Here is a 17,045-nt window from a genome sequence, read left to right on the forward strand (position 1 = left end):
GCAATTTAGCCGCGTTTGCTTGCGGGATACATATGCTTTCCACTAGTAAAAATTGGGTACAAATTTCCTCGCCAAATATGTTTTCACAGGGTTTCTGCTAAGGCTGGGTTTTCCTCCTGCAAACCTGATTTTGGAGGGCATCTACTCCAGCATCTTGTGATTAAACTTCGAAAACTTCTTAGAGTGAACAGAAATTGTGACGTTTTAAAAAAGACTGTCAAGTTTAAAAAAAAGACTTCAATAAAGTGCTTACTAAAATGCATTGTGACTTTGCACAATGTCTTTGATTTCGGTGACTACACTAGAACTACCAATGGCCCGTCTTGGCTGTCCCCTCTCCAGCCAGCACAAGGGAGGATTCTGCAGCCAGGTCCGACCTCGAGAAACACCCTCATCCGCAAGTCACTCTCCTGATAAACAAAAATGGTTTCCCATCCGCCGCAGGGAGGTTAGATGATCAGCAGGAGCGGAGTTAAATAGATCACGTTTTACTCCAACCTTTGACCACTCAAAGTCCATGTCTGTGCTGATTCCCTCCCCGGGGAGGCCTGCGGGCCCCGCTCGAGAGGAGCCCAGTTCCTGCCAGAGCCTCTCTGCGCCAGCAGCAAGGTAAGGGACTTCATGGTATGAAGGGGGGCTTGTGGAAGGGAGGTCGGGCGAGGCTTCTGTCAAAGGGACCGCCATGTTTTACTAGTCCCGCCTTTAGAAGGCAGCTTTGATGTTACAGCTTTTAGCCAAGTATGGGTCCATTAATGTACAATTTGCATCAATAAGAGGGAGGCCATATGTGTCCCACTGCTGCTGACCCCAGCCTAACCCCTGAATAAAAACAGGTATCTATCGACTGAATGAGTCCAGGTGACTCGTGAGCAGCAACATTTCTCCAGACAGAGTATGGCTCAGGTGTCAAATACAAACTGTTGCGCCGCAGCTGCCTTTGTTAAATTTGTTGCATATTTTAAAATGGCATGTTATGGACTTTAGGTCGCACGTGCAACTTTGCTGCTAGGGCAATGGGGCAAAAGGCGGTGGGTGCCTGCCCAGGGCACGCTCTGTCTCGGTGCAGGGGCTGGGTGAGACATTGAGAGCGGTGCGCGTCCACATCCTGTGATTCTGGGCAAATCACTTAATCTGCCCGTGCCTGAATATTTAATGTAAATACGGTGCTCATTTAAAGCGCTCCAATACCTTCGGGTCGAGTTCGCGCTATATAAATATGCAACAAAAAAAAGCCAGAGGGCTGTTTCTGGACTAGGGGTGGAACAAGGGTCCCAGGCGTCTGATGTCACCGGGGGTCCAAGGATGAGTGTCATCAAGTCTCCTGCTCCTGGCATATTGGTGGCCGCGTTATACTGGAGATCTGGTCACTCATTGTGTCGACAGAGGCAGGAAGGTATTTTGCACTCATAGGACGGAGGAAATGATCGTGTTGTGAATGTCTGCAAAATATCCGGGCGCGGTGGACGCACTTTCGCAGGCAGACGAAAGACAGATGGGAAATGTACCCTCGCACACCAGGGATGTGATGAAGGCTTTACTTGCTTCTACCTTTTAAATGCAGTGGCTTCTACCCACTTCACAACTTCAGCGAAATCACGCCGCCTCCCCTTCCACTCTGCAAAAACCTTGGCCACTCCCTGTTTCTTTGCAAATGCGAAGACCGCGTTGTAGTGTAGCGCCTCTGTAGAGCTGATGGTCTGGGACTACCGGCCACCCCCCTCCTTACTACACAAATTGCATTACTTAATTCAGCAGGTCAACACATGGGTCTTTGGAAGGCAGGGGTCAAGGGACCCCTGGCCGTATTTATTAAAATATGAAAATAAAATGAAATTTTTTTAAAATAAACATTGTGACAATTTTAGAATGCACATTTCAGAACATTAGATTACATCCATTTTTGACATTGTAAGATGGGCTAACCTTAACAAATATCTAGTACAGCGTGTTTCCTAACCGAATCTAAACATCCTGAAAGGCAAGGTCGCTAACCGGTGTCAGATCCCTTACAGCTACGCTCTCACGTTCGAGATGCGCATGCGCAACCCAGGGCACGTTTCACCCCGTGCGCTCTGAACTCCATTAAACCATAACAGGAGGGCCCACACTTGCGCACCTTGATGACGTCATAGTGTCTGTGAGGGGTGGCTACCAGCCTGAGGAAAGCGTGGACTCCCTCCCCCGCACCCTTCTAAGTAATGGATATCATATCCTGCCCCTGAAGTTCTGGGAGAGACCAATGGCCCCTCCCGATGGGCGCACCCTTTCGTGAATGGGCCCGCCCCCCCCTAAGGACCTTAAAATGCTGCTCACCGATTATGACCTTACCGCCAGACCCACATAATAAATACGACATTGCTATTCTAAAAGGGAAAAAGGGGACTAAGGAAAAAGTTACTTAAAACCACAGCAACACACGAAAACATCTACATTTGTACATTTCCTGTAAAACGGGAAAAAAGGCCTAAGGAGAGGCAAAGCACACCACATTTACATCTGCACATTCTCCTGTAGACGGGAAACCAGGCCTAAGGAGAGAATAAGTTAACACCCAGCGAAGCACCAAGCATATATACCTGCCTATCCCACCTGTGAGCGGGAGAAAGCCCGAGGCAGCAATCGTGCCATTCTTATGATCAAACGACAACATTAAACAGTATACCTACCATTGTCATCACCCAATTCGCTAACCAAGGGGATGGAGGGTGGGGAAAATAAAGAGCCCCACGGTGGGGCGAGGAGCGAGCCTGGGGAGCGCGGGCACAAAGAGGCCGCCTCCCGCGCCCCCCAGGCTCTTAACCCCTTCGTGATCGCGGCCCCGCCCCCCCCGGCCCGGAAGCACACAACTACTTCCGGGGCAAGGGGGGGGGCGGGAACAGCCACCACGAAGGGGACGGGATATGGGAGGGGCCGGGCCCCGCCATGCCTGCGTGGGGGCCGATTGGCCCCCCCTTTTCTTTATACTCTTCATGGAGCCGCAAAGTGCCCCGTGCATAAACTGCTGCACGGCCTCCCACACTACTCTCTCCAGATGCCTACCTCCTCCACATGGATGCTATTGAAGCAGGAATGCCCCTTGCCAGGTGTAAAGGTGTGTTCTGCTGCCCTCGGTGCCCAACTGAGTACGTACCTGGTATTCTGACGTTTTAATGTTTCACTTTGATTCACACTAAATTAAGTGTGTGCTCAGAGGCACATGTCAGTGTCAGACTATCAATCTCTGACTAGGTGAGGTCCTGGACCAGTCCTATGGCCTGGAGGGGTGCACCAAGTGTGCCTTATTGCAGACAGTGGGCCACTGTCCCTTCATGGGCACAGCGCTTAGAGTGATGGTGGCATCAGACAGCAGTTAAGAGGGATCAATAATGTCACCAAACCTTTTGCCACTGGGGTTGAGGCCTACTTGTCAACCTGTGTAAAGTTTCCCTTGTATATGAATACCCGGACCCTTGCCCTGACATACCATGCGTGTGTCAAGCATGTGTAGTGAGTGTAATGCGTGCATGTGTGAAAAAGCCAGACTAATGGAGAGTAGTGGGATCTGTTGCACTGGCCCCTGCCTTCCTCCTCCCCTTTTTTTGCTAAATTCGTTTTTGTTGGCTTTAAGGCTCTAATCTAAGCACTTTACCACTGCTAACCAGTACTAAAGTGCAGGTGCTCTCTACTTAAAACATAGTATTTATTTATTCATTCATTGTTTTCTATAGCGCGAACATGACCCAAGAAATGGGTGTCAGAGCGCTTTACGTCATCCCCCTTTACAATCAGAGGGTATTCATTCCTTTAAACACAGGTGTAAAGACGTGTTTCCTAGTATTGGCGGATGCTAACCCAAGTCCAACCTGCAACATATTGAAGAATAAGGAAATCATTAGGTAAAAGTAAAATATGCCAAAAACATATTTCTGATCCAGAGAAGGTCCATTCCGGATATCCTAGCTGTCTATGATGGTTATATTATTGCTGCTTTCAAACAAATATACATTGATCGAGTTCCTTGATTGTAGACAACATCCCTGTAGATGGACAAGGGAGTACTTGTCTTATACCTTACGGAGGTCTCCTAGAACAGCAAACTGTAGTGGATCGACGGGTTATCTGCTGAACTCCAAATAGTCTTATTGTAGCCTAGTGTTACTTATGGGAGAAATTTACTCATCAGAAAGGCCTTGTCTCCTTTTTGGATCGTTGACCATGCGTGATTCTCCTAATATTCGGTGGGAGCGAATTCCAGATCCTTGGTGCTGCTCCCGTGAACGCTCTATCGTATGATCTCTTCTTATGGAGGAATGCTGGTTTTAGCAAAAAATCTTTAGATCCCCTGGAGGGTCTACTGCCTCCTGAAAACATGATTTTCTGTGCCAGGTAGCGTGGAGTTTGGTGGTGTATTGCCTTGTGTGTAATACATGCAATCTTGAACTGTATACTTGCCTCGTACGGTAGCCAGTTGAGTGCTTTCAGATGTGGCGATAGGTGGTCAAATTTTTTTGATCCCGTTATAAGTCTGGCTGCAGTATTGAGACATGCTTTTAGGGGGGCTGTAGAGATCTTAGGAAGCCCTGAGAAGGTCGCGCATCCGTACTCAATTCTTGATATGACCAGTACTTGGACTGCCATTTTGAGATCATCGGATTCGATGAACGGCTTCAGTTTTTTGAGGTAGCTCATACGGAATTGAGCGTTTTTTGCCGTTGTGTTGATGTGGGTTTGCATGTTTAGTTCTTTATCCAAAGTGATTCCCAGAGATTGGGTTGAGTCTACTAGAATCGGGGAACCGTTTGGTGCAGTGATCATCTTGGTCCATTCCTTAATCCTGGCTGCGCTTTTAGAAGGGGAGATCAAGAGGAATTCGATTTTCATGCATTGAGCTTAAGATGATTGTCATCTAGCCATTCCACGGTTCTCAGTAGTGCTTGGTTCATTATGACGATCTCTTCTGGTGATGTAAGCTTCATATACAGTTGAGTATCATCTGCATACATGTGGAAGGAAATGTTAGCCTGTTGTAATACCTCTGGTAATGTTTCAATGTACAGGTTGAATAGTGAAGGCGATAGAGTTGATCCTTGTGGAACCCCAATCTAAATTGGAGATGGAAGGGATAGCTCATTGTTCACTAGGAATCTTTGCGATCTATTCTCTAGGAAGGAATAGAACCATTTCAAGACTGTTCCTGATAAGCTCATCCTATTTTCGAGACGGTCCAATAGTTTGGGATGGTTTACGGTGTCAAATGCAGATGATAGGTCAAGAAGGACCAAGAGACAGGTTTCATTGCAGTCTAGAGCAAGCAGAGCATCATCTACTATGTGTAGGTTTGCTGTTTCATAGTAACATTGGCTTATCCACAACTGGCATATTTAAATTACATATAAATCCCTAATAAAGTCACTACATGTGCCTGGGGTTTGTAGGTTAAATGCTATGTTTGGGCCATGCAGCCCCAACTTTGGTAGCCTTTTAAACATGTCTCGGACCTGCCATTGCAGAGACTGTGTGTGCAGTTTTATGCTGCCATGTCGACCTGGCAAGTTAACCCTCTTGCCAGGCCCAAAGCTTCCTTTCTAATATGAATCAGTCACCCCTAAGGTAGACCTAGACAGCCCTAAGGGCAGGGTGCAGTGTTTAAAAAGTTGAACATATGCTTTTAAGTTTTACATGTCTTGGTAGTGAAAAACGATTACATTCGTTTTTCACTACTGCAAGGCCTATCTCTCCCATAGGTTAACATTGGGATTGCATTATTACATTCCATAAGTGTAATTTCAAATTGAGAAATGATAGATATTTCGAGTTTGGTGTCTCTGGACTCACAATTTAATATCACAATTTATGGTAAAGTCGGATTTTAAATTGTAAGTCTAAAACAATCCAATCAACCATTGTGGGCTTGGGTAATAAAGATTATCAGGCCAAGGTGCCAACAAACTATTCTAAATTCCTAAAATCTTGAGATGCTCTACTGTAGCATCATTAATTGATTTTTATTTTTACCAATATACACTAAACCACATGGAAATTCAATGCAGGAAATAACATTATATGCATTGCAGTTGGAAAAATGTTTTATCTCAAACTGTTATCCACTGATGAAAAAGGTTTTGGTTTTTTTTGTCGTATTGCATGCTACACAACTGTTACGCTTAAAGTGGCCTATAACACGTGTCAATTACAGCATATTTTGTACTGTGGGTACAGCAGGTATCTGATATGCATGAACCAATCTGTCTTTTTAATTCTATCCTCTTTTAAAGGCAAAAATATGTTTTTCCTTGAATTCAGTAATCCCCTTGATGAGGCTCCAGTGTTTGCCTATTATCTTGTTTATTTTGTTGGATAAGATACCAAAAGTGGATACCAAAACATTGACGCATGAATCCATTTTATGTCCAATTGTTGTGCAACGATTTCTGTTGGATGTAATCTAGGCACTATGTATAGGCCAGTTTTTGGTATGTTGTAGAAATGGGTTTGGTACATTGCTGACTAGGACTAAGTGTTTTATGCAATGGTTGAACACCTCTCATCAATGTACTTGAAGTAACATTTGTACCATGAAAACACATGTAAAAGGTTATAATAACAAAAAGAAGTAATACACCCAGCCTTGTTGAGATTAATTCATTTGTTAAATGAGATTTAATACATCTTTATGAAAATTAATTCATGATGCTTCAGTAGAGCAGCTCAAGTGTTTATAAATTTAGAAACACTTTAAGAAAGTTGGCATTTTCTTATTTACACTATTCTGTGCCACGGCCTGTCTCTGAATACACATCTGGGGTGGGTGCCAGCTGGGCTTTTTGTGTACCCTTTAGACAGCCACAAACAAAGGGATCTTACATGTGCCTCGTGGGTCATTCACATCCTGATGGGCCATCACCAGGCTGATGGGTCTTCATGGGCAGGATGGGAGCGAGGAGCTGACACTTCCACCTAAATATATGGCTGTGCCTTTCCCCACACAGAGAGCTGCATACCTTCCTTTAGTGAGTTTGGAGCCAGGGCAGAAAGGGCAAGGAGCTTGTGTACTTCAAAGGCCTCTCTTTGAAGTCTCCCTCACTTCAAAGGCACAACTGGGCATAAGTACTGGACCCCTGGCACCACCACCTCAGCATACTTCTGGGCCTGAGGACACTGTGCCAAGAAGAAGGACGACTGTGCTGTTGAAAGGACTGTCATTCTGCTGGGCTCTGCTGGACTCCTGTTCTGCTCTGCTTGCCCTGCTGCCGTTCTTGCCTGGTAGTGAGAAGGACTGGACTTGTGTGTCATGCACCCACTGCACCTTCCACTAACCACTGCCTCTGCCAGTGCCGGCATTGACAATACCAACACAACTACAAACCATCACACTCCCACAAGAGAGACAAACGAGACCATTCCAGGCCCCCAAAGCTTTAAGAATGGCTTGGGTGCCAGGTATGAGACATTTGTAACATAAATGAAGTTAATAAATAACTGTTATTGTGCTCATCTCTAAATTAGACAAGCATCGCCACCACGTGGCTGACTGTCATAAGGGCCAGTGTTGTCAATTAAGTGCCGGTGCCAAGCAACAGAAACCACCGGCTCAAATTAAACACTGAGGAGAACCGGACACTGAAGTGAGAGGAATGGAGACAGGGCTGCCTTTAGAAATTTTACGAGCCCACCTCGTTAGCCTGGAGCTGCTTATTAGCATTCATGAGGATTGCAATTTGGTACACAGTAGGTGTGAGAGGTGGGACTATAGATACTGTTGTGAAAGTTGTGAAAGTCTCTAGGTGAGGTCTGATCTCTTGTCTGACCTTGATTACTCCTTATGTTAGGCTGATGACATCAAGGTCGAAAAACCTCACATCTTTTTTTGCCTCTGTTGTGGATGTTTCAGGATTGAAACAGTCTAAGTGCTACCTGCTGTGAGAATCACCACTCTACATAAAGGCTGTGTATGGAAAATAATTCGTAGAGGACACCTGAAAGGAGAAATTACCCTAAACCATTTCTACAGCTGGTATAGTGGATCTAAATCCCGTATCTGGAAGTTGTGTAAAAAAGTCAGATCCAAACCACCCACTTGGCTCCAGTTCTGACCAAAGAAGGGAGTGTTCTGCAACGTACTCAAAGGGATGCTGTGCAACCAGAGCTGGTGCCTGCCTGAAAGCAATTTTCTCACAGGTGAAGAGACATCCTGCAGTCTGGCTTCACTACAAGGGAAGCTGTGAACCTGCTCTAAAGCACCTAGTAGCCTGCCTTCCTGCTGACAGAAAGGACGGCTCTTCCTGGCCCTGCAGGAGAGACTGTCCAGGTTGAGTGTTGTCCAGTGTGCCTCTGGAAGCTGTGAGGTTACCAGGAAGAGCGGAATACTGGAGAGCAAACTAGGGAAGATCCTGGTGCTTGTTGCTCCATATCCCTTGTCCCAGTCTCTCTTCTCAGTTTCAGGTAGGAACAGTTGCACTCTGCTCCTTGTTGGCCCAGTTTGACTGCAACTACATTTTTGTCACAGGCACTAATGAGGGCTAGAACTGCCTGTTGCTGTAGACAGGGCCAGCTTTAGTGCTAGTGGTGCCCAGTGCAACAATCGTGGCTGGCGTCTCACCACCCCCCCACCAAAACACCCTCCTTCTTCACAAATTCCCTCTCAACACCCCCCACCAGTGCCCCTCATCTCTCCACAGCCCCTCTCTAACATACATTTCATTTGTTTTATAGTGCTACACATACCAGTGTAAGATGTCAGAGTCCTTTACATCACACACATTACACAGAGCCAATGAATCATGTGTGTAAATCAGCCCATAGGAAATTTTACAAACAACAATGAGGAACACAAGGTGGAGGAGTCATATGTCCCCAATACTAGTAGGCAGTAAATTGTACGATTGTTTGGTCAGAAACTGTTGGAAACACATGGAACTCTGCGTCAGGTCCTTTTTAAACCTGTGTTATTTCTAAACACTTCACTCCCTGAAGCCAGCAACAGGTGCAGCTGCACCGGTCTATGCCGCCCTAGAACCAGCCCTGACTGTAGTCCCTGATGAGGACTACACTTGCCTTTTTATGGTAGGCCCAAGGGGGCATGATTGACATTGACCCAGACGAGGGGTGCAAGTGTGCGATTGCCACATGCCTCCCTTGTGCTGCCTCTACCACTGGCACAGTCCACACTGCACCCTCAAGGACTGCTGCCACAGAACCTGTAGGCCTATCTGTTATGGCCCAGCCTGGGCCTTGTTGCCATATCAGCAAAAGAGTATTATGGCCGGGTCTGCATCTACAACTGCACCAGCCCTGGTGAGCCGCCATCTCCTATTTAGACTGGGCAGATGTAGTGATCTTATTGACACAGCCCAGGTCGAGCTTGGATTTTCTAGCAGGAATTGCCAGCTCTTCATGACCCTGGCTTTGTGCATGGGAAGACCTTCCTGGCAGAAAACAGCCAGATTGGACAAGTAAAATATCTTCTTATTTCATGGATGGGTAAGATCATAATAAACTGAGTACACTTGACTATTAGTAGATAAGAAGCATACCAAGCCTGATTCATGCTACTCCCGAAGTCACCAGAATGGGAACCAAAGCTAGGGTGGCTCATGGGGGAGTAGAGAGGAAACAGGTGGGGGGAGCGCCTACAGGGGCATTGCGCTCAAATTGTCCTGTTCACAAAGGTAAATTTACATGTGCAGATTTACTCATGAGTAAATTTACTCTTCCACCTACGCTTAATTCTTCATGTTTTGCTATTCACCATTTCCAAGTGTAGATTGACACTGAAGTGTACACATAGCTCTTCACCCCCTGAAAACAGGTGGTGGCAGCATCTAAGACTGAATTTACAAGTGTAAAGTTACAATTAGTAACTTAACATACATTTGATATTATTCATTTCAGTTAATATAACCATTCCATTTAAAACATCAGTAAAGAGATTCTAATATATTATTGCTTTTGCAATTCAAGATAACCAATAAATACAAAAAGAGTGATAAAATGCCTAGTCTTTGGATAAAGTGCTTTCAAGTGCAGGGTTAAAAGGTAGAGTGTCAGAAACTTCGCTAATCTTAGTTTTAAAGATAACAGGAAGAGAAACCCCCATACAATGTATTCAAAAGTTTATCAGTGATTTGCCACAGTGATATGGCAGATGGAGGTGGCACAAATAGGTGGATATCTGCACCTCTGGGGTGGAGCTCTGTTGATAGTAACAGAGAAAAGTGATAGTATATTGATTTTTATTTAAATTTTAAAATAAAAATGAACTTTAATTTAAAATGATTATTATAACCTAGAACTAATAAAATAAAATGTTTCAGCACATTAACCCATCAAATGAAACGAATATTCAATATTTACCTAATTAAAATATAATACATTAAATTTAAATATTATTTTAATACACAATTTTAAAAAATCCCATCCTGATTAATATTTAATGAATATTTATGACATGTATTTTGTAAGTAATGTGCTTAATTAATTTTAATTACTTTTATTTTTTCATTCAAAGTTTAAAAGTTATATATATGTATATTAAATAACGTAACTGTTTTTTTTTTGTTTAAAAAAATTGAAAACATTTTATTTTCCAAGGCTAGCCAGGAATCTATTTACAGCATTTTTGTGGTCTTTTGGTCTGTATTAACTAGAATAGAATTATAGACTGTGAAGAGCAATGTGCAATCTATTTTGTGTTTGTATTAGCATGTTTCTCTATAGGCCCTCCCTAAACCCCTCCAAATGTGCAATAAATATTCCCATTTTCTAGCCACTCCGCTATTTAAAACTAAGGGCGTCATTACGATGTCGGTCGGAAAGCCTCTGCCAGACAGTCGGAATTTCCTAGACCGCGTCGAAACCCTTACGACCGACTCGGTCGGTTTACAATCCAGTTGGATTGTAAACCACGCGGTCCTTACCAATCGGTTCCGACTGGCTCTCGGAAAAGTCGTGTCGGTCGGAACCGCATTGTGCAGCTCTACGAATAGCGTTTCTGACTGACCGATTACGATGTCGATTTCCAACAGCGTATCCGAGTCGGCCTGTCTGACACGAAAAGGCTGTCGGAAAGTAAGTTTGGGGGCCCCTAGCAGGGCCCCCTTCATTCTATGGCCTCTGGTTGGGGGCTGAGGTGGTACCTAAGGGACCCCCCTGAAAACCCTTCACTTGGTCCCTGCCATAGGGTGCATGGTTTTACACACACACCCAATTTCCCCATTGGAGCCTGTGTTGTCGGGTGGAACACGGCTCCCATAGGGGAACAATGGGACTCCGACCAAACAGTGTTTGGTCGCATTGTAATTGGTCGGGCGGAACCACCGACTGCGAGTCGGTTGGTTCCAGAATCCGCAACAGTGACAGGCAGAAAGTTCCCGCCCAACATCGTAATGAGGCCCCTAAGTAGTAAACTTGCATGTGTGTGGATCCCCCCATAGAAAAGACTGGATAGTTGTAGGTGAAGATTTACTGCCATAGGTTTGTAAATTACTTTCTGTAGTAAGTAAGTAGTACTACTTAAGAACTACTTTCTGTACTACAAAATGCAGTTTGTGAATAGGCACAAACTTGTGTAATCATTGATTGTGTAGTATTTAGTGCAGCTGTGTGATTAAAGTACTGAGCAGGATATGATGATTATTGTGTTTGTTGGTTGATTCTTGAGTGCTGAGTTTGAGTACCCCCACACTACTTCCCTGAGAAGACTGTGACTGCTCTCCTTTGCTACCCTGAGAATCAAAGCCAGAAAGGGCTGCACTGTGCCCAGTTTGCAAAGCCATAGTAGGACAGGCTGTGGGACATCTGGGGTTAACAACCTACCCCCCCACAGTTGAGGCCCAGTAGACCTTGTCTGCCCCACTGCCCTCTGACTGGGGTCTGACCGATGCCATCCAATCTTGCCTGCTCACCCAATCACTTCTGCATTTAGAAGCTAAACTCCTGACTTTTAAAAGTATTCCAGATATTTTTATTGCTACAAAAAATAATTATGTTTCCTTTATTGATTATCGTATGTCTTTGGTATGCATTTTTTGTTGCCTCTTTCATCAGGCCTTTTCCTTCCTCCATGTAGACTGCTTATTCCACTGACCATTGTCTATTACATGCATCACTTCCTTTTCCATATTTAATGTACTTCGGTGTTTCAGGTATCTCTGACCTAACTCCATGGCTCTACTCGGCATATCAGAATCAGAAAGGGGGCAGTGGCTACTATTAGAGCTGGAGTGGCATCTTTGGGCTGGGGACCTGATCCTGCCCAACAAGGAAAGCATCCCTGAAGGAGTGGCGCACAGTATTTTTTATATATCTTTTTATTCATAGTTACATGGATACAATAGCACATTAGTACAACAAAACACAAGTGGTGGAAGGCACTAGAACCGTTGCATCAATAATAGAATCATGCACATATTTATATGTCAAAAGGCAAGAACCCCTGATACATATAGGAAATAATGTTGATACCTTTGTAATCCTGAATTGATATCCCTAGTGAGCCATGGGCCTCATACTTTGTTGAATTTATTTGCACAGCCCTCCTCTTGTAAATGCCTGCAGCTGCACAGTAGTTCATACCTATAATACAGTCACCTACAGGTGGAGGCGAACATCTCCGCCAATAGCGTGCAATGTCTCTTTTCACCATCAGAAATGAGATGCCACCTATAATCTTCTGTGACCTGGAGGACATTCAGCCCTCCATAATACCTAATAAAGCCACCCTTGCATTGGGTGAAGATGGAGTGTTTAGTACTTCTGCATGGAATTCAAATTCTGTCTGCCAGTATAGCAAGTTCAAAGGACAGGCCCAAATTACGTGGAAAATGGAGTCATTGAGTCAGAGCAGGGTATGCAAATAGAACTCTTCACCCTACCCGTCCTCCAGAGTCTTTCTGGGCTCTAATAAACCCTATGCAAATAGTTGAACTGTATCATCTGAAAGTTGGAAGAGATGACCAAAGCATCAGCCTTTGGCATCTTGCCAATGCAGTCTTCAAGTTCCCCCACGTCCCGTTCCCAAGAAAATATCACCTTCATCAGAGAATGAGTGGTGTTAAGAAGGAGAGATCTATATATATAATCTAGGGACCACTTTGTGACCCAGTGGTTCCACAATTAACTTAGGTTCAAGCAGGTTTAACTCTGGGACAGTCTCCAGTCCTTCTTTATATACATCTAATACATGGCCCAGTTGCAGATATCTAAAGAACTGAGACTCATGTAACTCAAGCTCTTCAGTTAGTTGTTCAAAAGTTTTTATATGGTCTTGATCTCAGGCATCTCCCAATTGCGAGAGATTGATGGGGTCCCAGGACCTAAACCCAGACAGTTTTGTCACTTGGCCCAAACTAGTGCCCACACAAAGCAGACTCTGATTAGTAAGGACCTCAAGCCATTTAATGTGTTTGAGGGCCACCCCCCAGCACACAAGATGAAGTCTTGTAATCTGTAGGAGGGAGCACTAGAGGGTCCACCATAAATCTTGCCTAGAGTTCCTAGTTTTCTAAGTGTGTCCAACTCCAATCGTGCAGATAAGTCTTGTCTATTTCAAAGTCATCAGAGTGTTGTCTACTTTTAAACAGACAATTGCCAATTTGTACCAATTGTGCTGCCCAGTAGTAGATCCTGATATTCAGAACTCCCAAGCCACCCTAAAAAAAAAACAGGGAGAATACATTTATTTTGCGAAACCCAGGAAAGTTTACCACCCACATCTCTCAACTAACAATTGCATGCCAGAGAAAACATATGCCAGGAGTAAAAACGGATAATTCTGAAGCACATATAAAAATCATGGCAGTACTCTAATTTTCCAGAGAACTAAGATGTTAAGAGGCATACTCCTCCGACGGTTTATTCAGTTTCAGTATCATGGAAATTATTGCACACTAAAGATCTTCCAGAGCGGTGGCTGACTTCCCAATCTCCTCAAAAAGGGCCAAGAGATGGGGTGGCAGTTAGGAAGTGCATTTTTTTTTAGAAAATTCAATTGGAAGGCTAGATAGTGCCCATATTTCGAGAAATCTGAAGACCAATGATTACACCAATGCTGAGTTTTACCAACACTAAGTATCTCGTGGAGGCTGCCAGCAACGAAGGAGAGGTCACATGAGGTAAATAAGCTTTCTTTTAACACATAACATATATCTCACCTAACCCACATAGAATATGGAATATGCAGGATGCAGTTACAAAGTTTCAACACGAAAGAGGTTTGGATATGTTTTGATTGATGGTGCAACATTTTGGCTACACCAGATTTTTTTAAAACACTCATTAACAGACTGAATGAAGCCCAGAGCAAGGCAGATGGATGACACTAAAACTAAAAAACAGACAATAGTACAATTCCTTTGCTGAAATCCACACCTTGTTTCTGAGTGAAGGGAAAGATCCAATTTAAGACTCTATGTTCCAAGTATACATCAAATTGGCACATCGTCCTGGGGTAACTACAGAGACAGGTGTGAGGCAGCAAAAACATGGAGGCCGATCCCTCTTAGTAAAAGTTCAAAACTATAAATTGTCCTCCCCCGTGCGCCACCAATGAAAAAATGACAGTACTCTGAAGTGGCAAGAAGGCAACATAATAGTACCACACAAAACTTTCTAAGTAAATTATTAAATTCTGACAAGATTCATGGATGGAGGATTCTCATGAAGAAATTCTTCAAGAAATAAATAATATCCTGTCTCATTCTCAGAATCCAACCAAGGAGCTGTTGACTGTGTTGTTCAAGGGCAGTGACTCTGATAATGTGGTTTTAGTGTTTAGAACAAGAATCCACACTTGGACGAGAAGCACTTAGGTAAGTAGGACAACATATGTGTTGGTTGATGAATTTCATTTGAAGGCAAACTGATCAAAGGAAGCTACTCTTCAAGAACTTCAATAGTAAACTTTAGAGTGTTCTCATAAATATTAACTTTCTTCTTCTAAGCGTCCCGAGTTAATAAATTATCTGATAGTCAGTCAATGTCTTGCAAGGGTAACAAGTCTGGAAACAGCAGGTCCTCATAAGTTACACAAAGTCAATCAATATAGATATTTGCCTAGGCTCATCTACTGAATGCGGCATAAAACAAAGATAAACATCTTAAACTTTGGATAAGAGAGAAACTACCATTGTTGAATGGTTCACTTTGTACCTTAGTCTTGTAGCTCAACATCCGTGATCTCAATAACTCTTGTCGCCTTTGTTGAACTATCGCAGCTTTTGATCTAGTACCAAGTGCCTTGCTTTAGACAATATTGGTTAGGATGGGCATTCCAACAAATTTACTGTCTATTTTGTTAAGGTTGCAGGAGGAGAACAATGCCCGTGTAAGATAGGGGGCAAGGGGCAGCTCTCCCCACCCATAAGCATCTGGCAGGGACGGAGGCATGCATACTGGCCCCCACCCTGTTCTCCCTCTATATAAACAATGTTGTGAGTAGCAAGGACAGGAAGGGATGTGATGCTCCGAGGCTGCGGGCCAGTAGATGCCTGCTCTGCTCTCTGCAGGTGACACTCTCCTGATTTCCAAATCACTAGGATGTCTGCAACAGTTCCTGGATGGCTTTAACATTTTCTGTCTGGTGGGGGATTAGAACTTAGTGCGAAAACTACATTTATGGTTTCTAACCCTGCTAGAACTAAAACCTATAGTTGCAGACCCTTTGCTGACACAACCACAATCGAGCAGGTATCAAATTGTGATTATTTGGGGCTAAGGCTAACACCAAGCCTAGATTTATCCATGCAGGTCCATAAAGCTGATTGTTCACTATTACACTATTCATCTCAATTAAAAAAAACATTCAATGAAGCTCTTTCAAAGAAAGCTGCTCCAGCAAATGAGATTTATAATAGCAAGGCTCTGGGAGCAGCTCTATACAGAGCAGAGATCTGGGGCTACGCCAACTGTTTTGCGCTGTCTCACTCCGAGAACAGGTGTATTAGGCAGCTATTTGCACTCCCAAAGAGCACTCCACTGGTCCCATTACACCTAAATTTGGCATTCAAGAAGGCTGATCTTCGCCTATTATTGAATTGGCATAGGAGTTGGACTGCCTTGGATGCTTATGGACATACCCTCAAAGACATATTAGTTCTTCCCGGCATCCAGAAGACACTGTGGCTCTTGCATATTAGGTCCTTGTTTAGGAAGTTGGGTCTGGGAAGTTTCTGGGAAACACCTAAGGCCCTCACTCCTGGCTCCAAAATGTTAATTAAATTGGCCTATTGGCAGATGGTACATCCAGAGGTCATGGGTAGCAGTAAAGGCACTTTGACTCTGGATTTTCCGGAGTTTAAGTCACCCAGTTATGAGGATACGATTGATGAAATCACTCCCACTCTTGCCAGGAAATTTTGTTCTTACAAATTTGATACCAATCTCTACCCATTAAGACCTTTCGTGCTAAGTGGGCAAATGCGATCTATCAGAGCATGGAATGCCCGGTGTGTAAGGGGCCAAGAGAAGATTAATCCTACTTTCTATTCTTCTGTTCCGCGTATGATGCCCAGAGGAGAAAATGGTTATTACCCTTGTATAGATCCTTGGGTGTTCCGAGTTATTTGGTTGCCACCAGGCTCTTAAGATTTGACACCTGTAGGCTAGTGGTGTTTGCTGTTGCAAGATGCCTAAAAGGCAGCTTGGATGTGGCGGTCCAAGTGCAATGGTACCACTGATGTTAGTACACCTAAGGAGAAGCATTCAGGGGGCTGGAGGTCTCCGAATGGGTACAGTCAGACCTGCCTCAGCCCAGGGGATTTAAATTTGAAATACAGATTATCATGCTCTTTTGATAAATTGTGTTTTTGGTACTTTCTTTATATCATATTGTTTTTAGTGGTATTAAACACAGCTTTTAGTCTAAAACCTTTTATGAATGTTTATATCTCATTTATCCACTGTGTTGTGTGACAATTTGCACTATGCACTTTAATTCTTTGGTGATAACTAACGTATTTGAGTCCCATTCTATTGGTTTTATTTCAGTTTATCTGAATGGCCAAACAGAGTCATCTGGAGCTACCCGGGGCTCTCTTTGGGGTTTTTGCTTTCTGGCACCCTGTTTTATT

General features: G+C 43.9%; 1 protein-coding gene across 2 annotated transcripts in view; it reads left to right on the forward strand.

The window, feature by feature from the left end:
• The first annotated feature begins 451 nt into the window (after positions 1-451).
• PDZK1 (PDZ domain containing 1) overlaps positions 452-17,045 on the forward strand; it is a 121,143-nt gene continuing 104,549 nt past the window's right edge. Inside the window, exon 1 of one of the 2 annotated variants that reach the window (XM_085621176.1) lies at positions 452-609. The gene's annotated coding sequence lies outside the window, so the exon portion shown is untranslated. Of the gene's footprint in view, positions 610-14,686; positions 14,787-17,045 lie in introns of those variants that run through there. The other variant, XM_085621178.1, reaches the window with a different exon arrangement.

Source organism: Triturus cristatus, chromosome 8, assembly GCF_964204655.1.
Source record: "Triturus cristatus chromosome 8, aTriCri1.1, whole genome shotgun sequence".
NCBI lineage: Eukaryota > Metazoa > Chordata > Amphibia > Caudata > Salamandridae > Triturus > Triturus cristatus.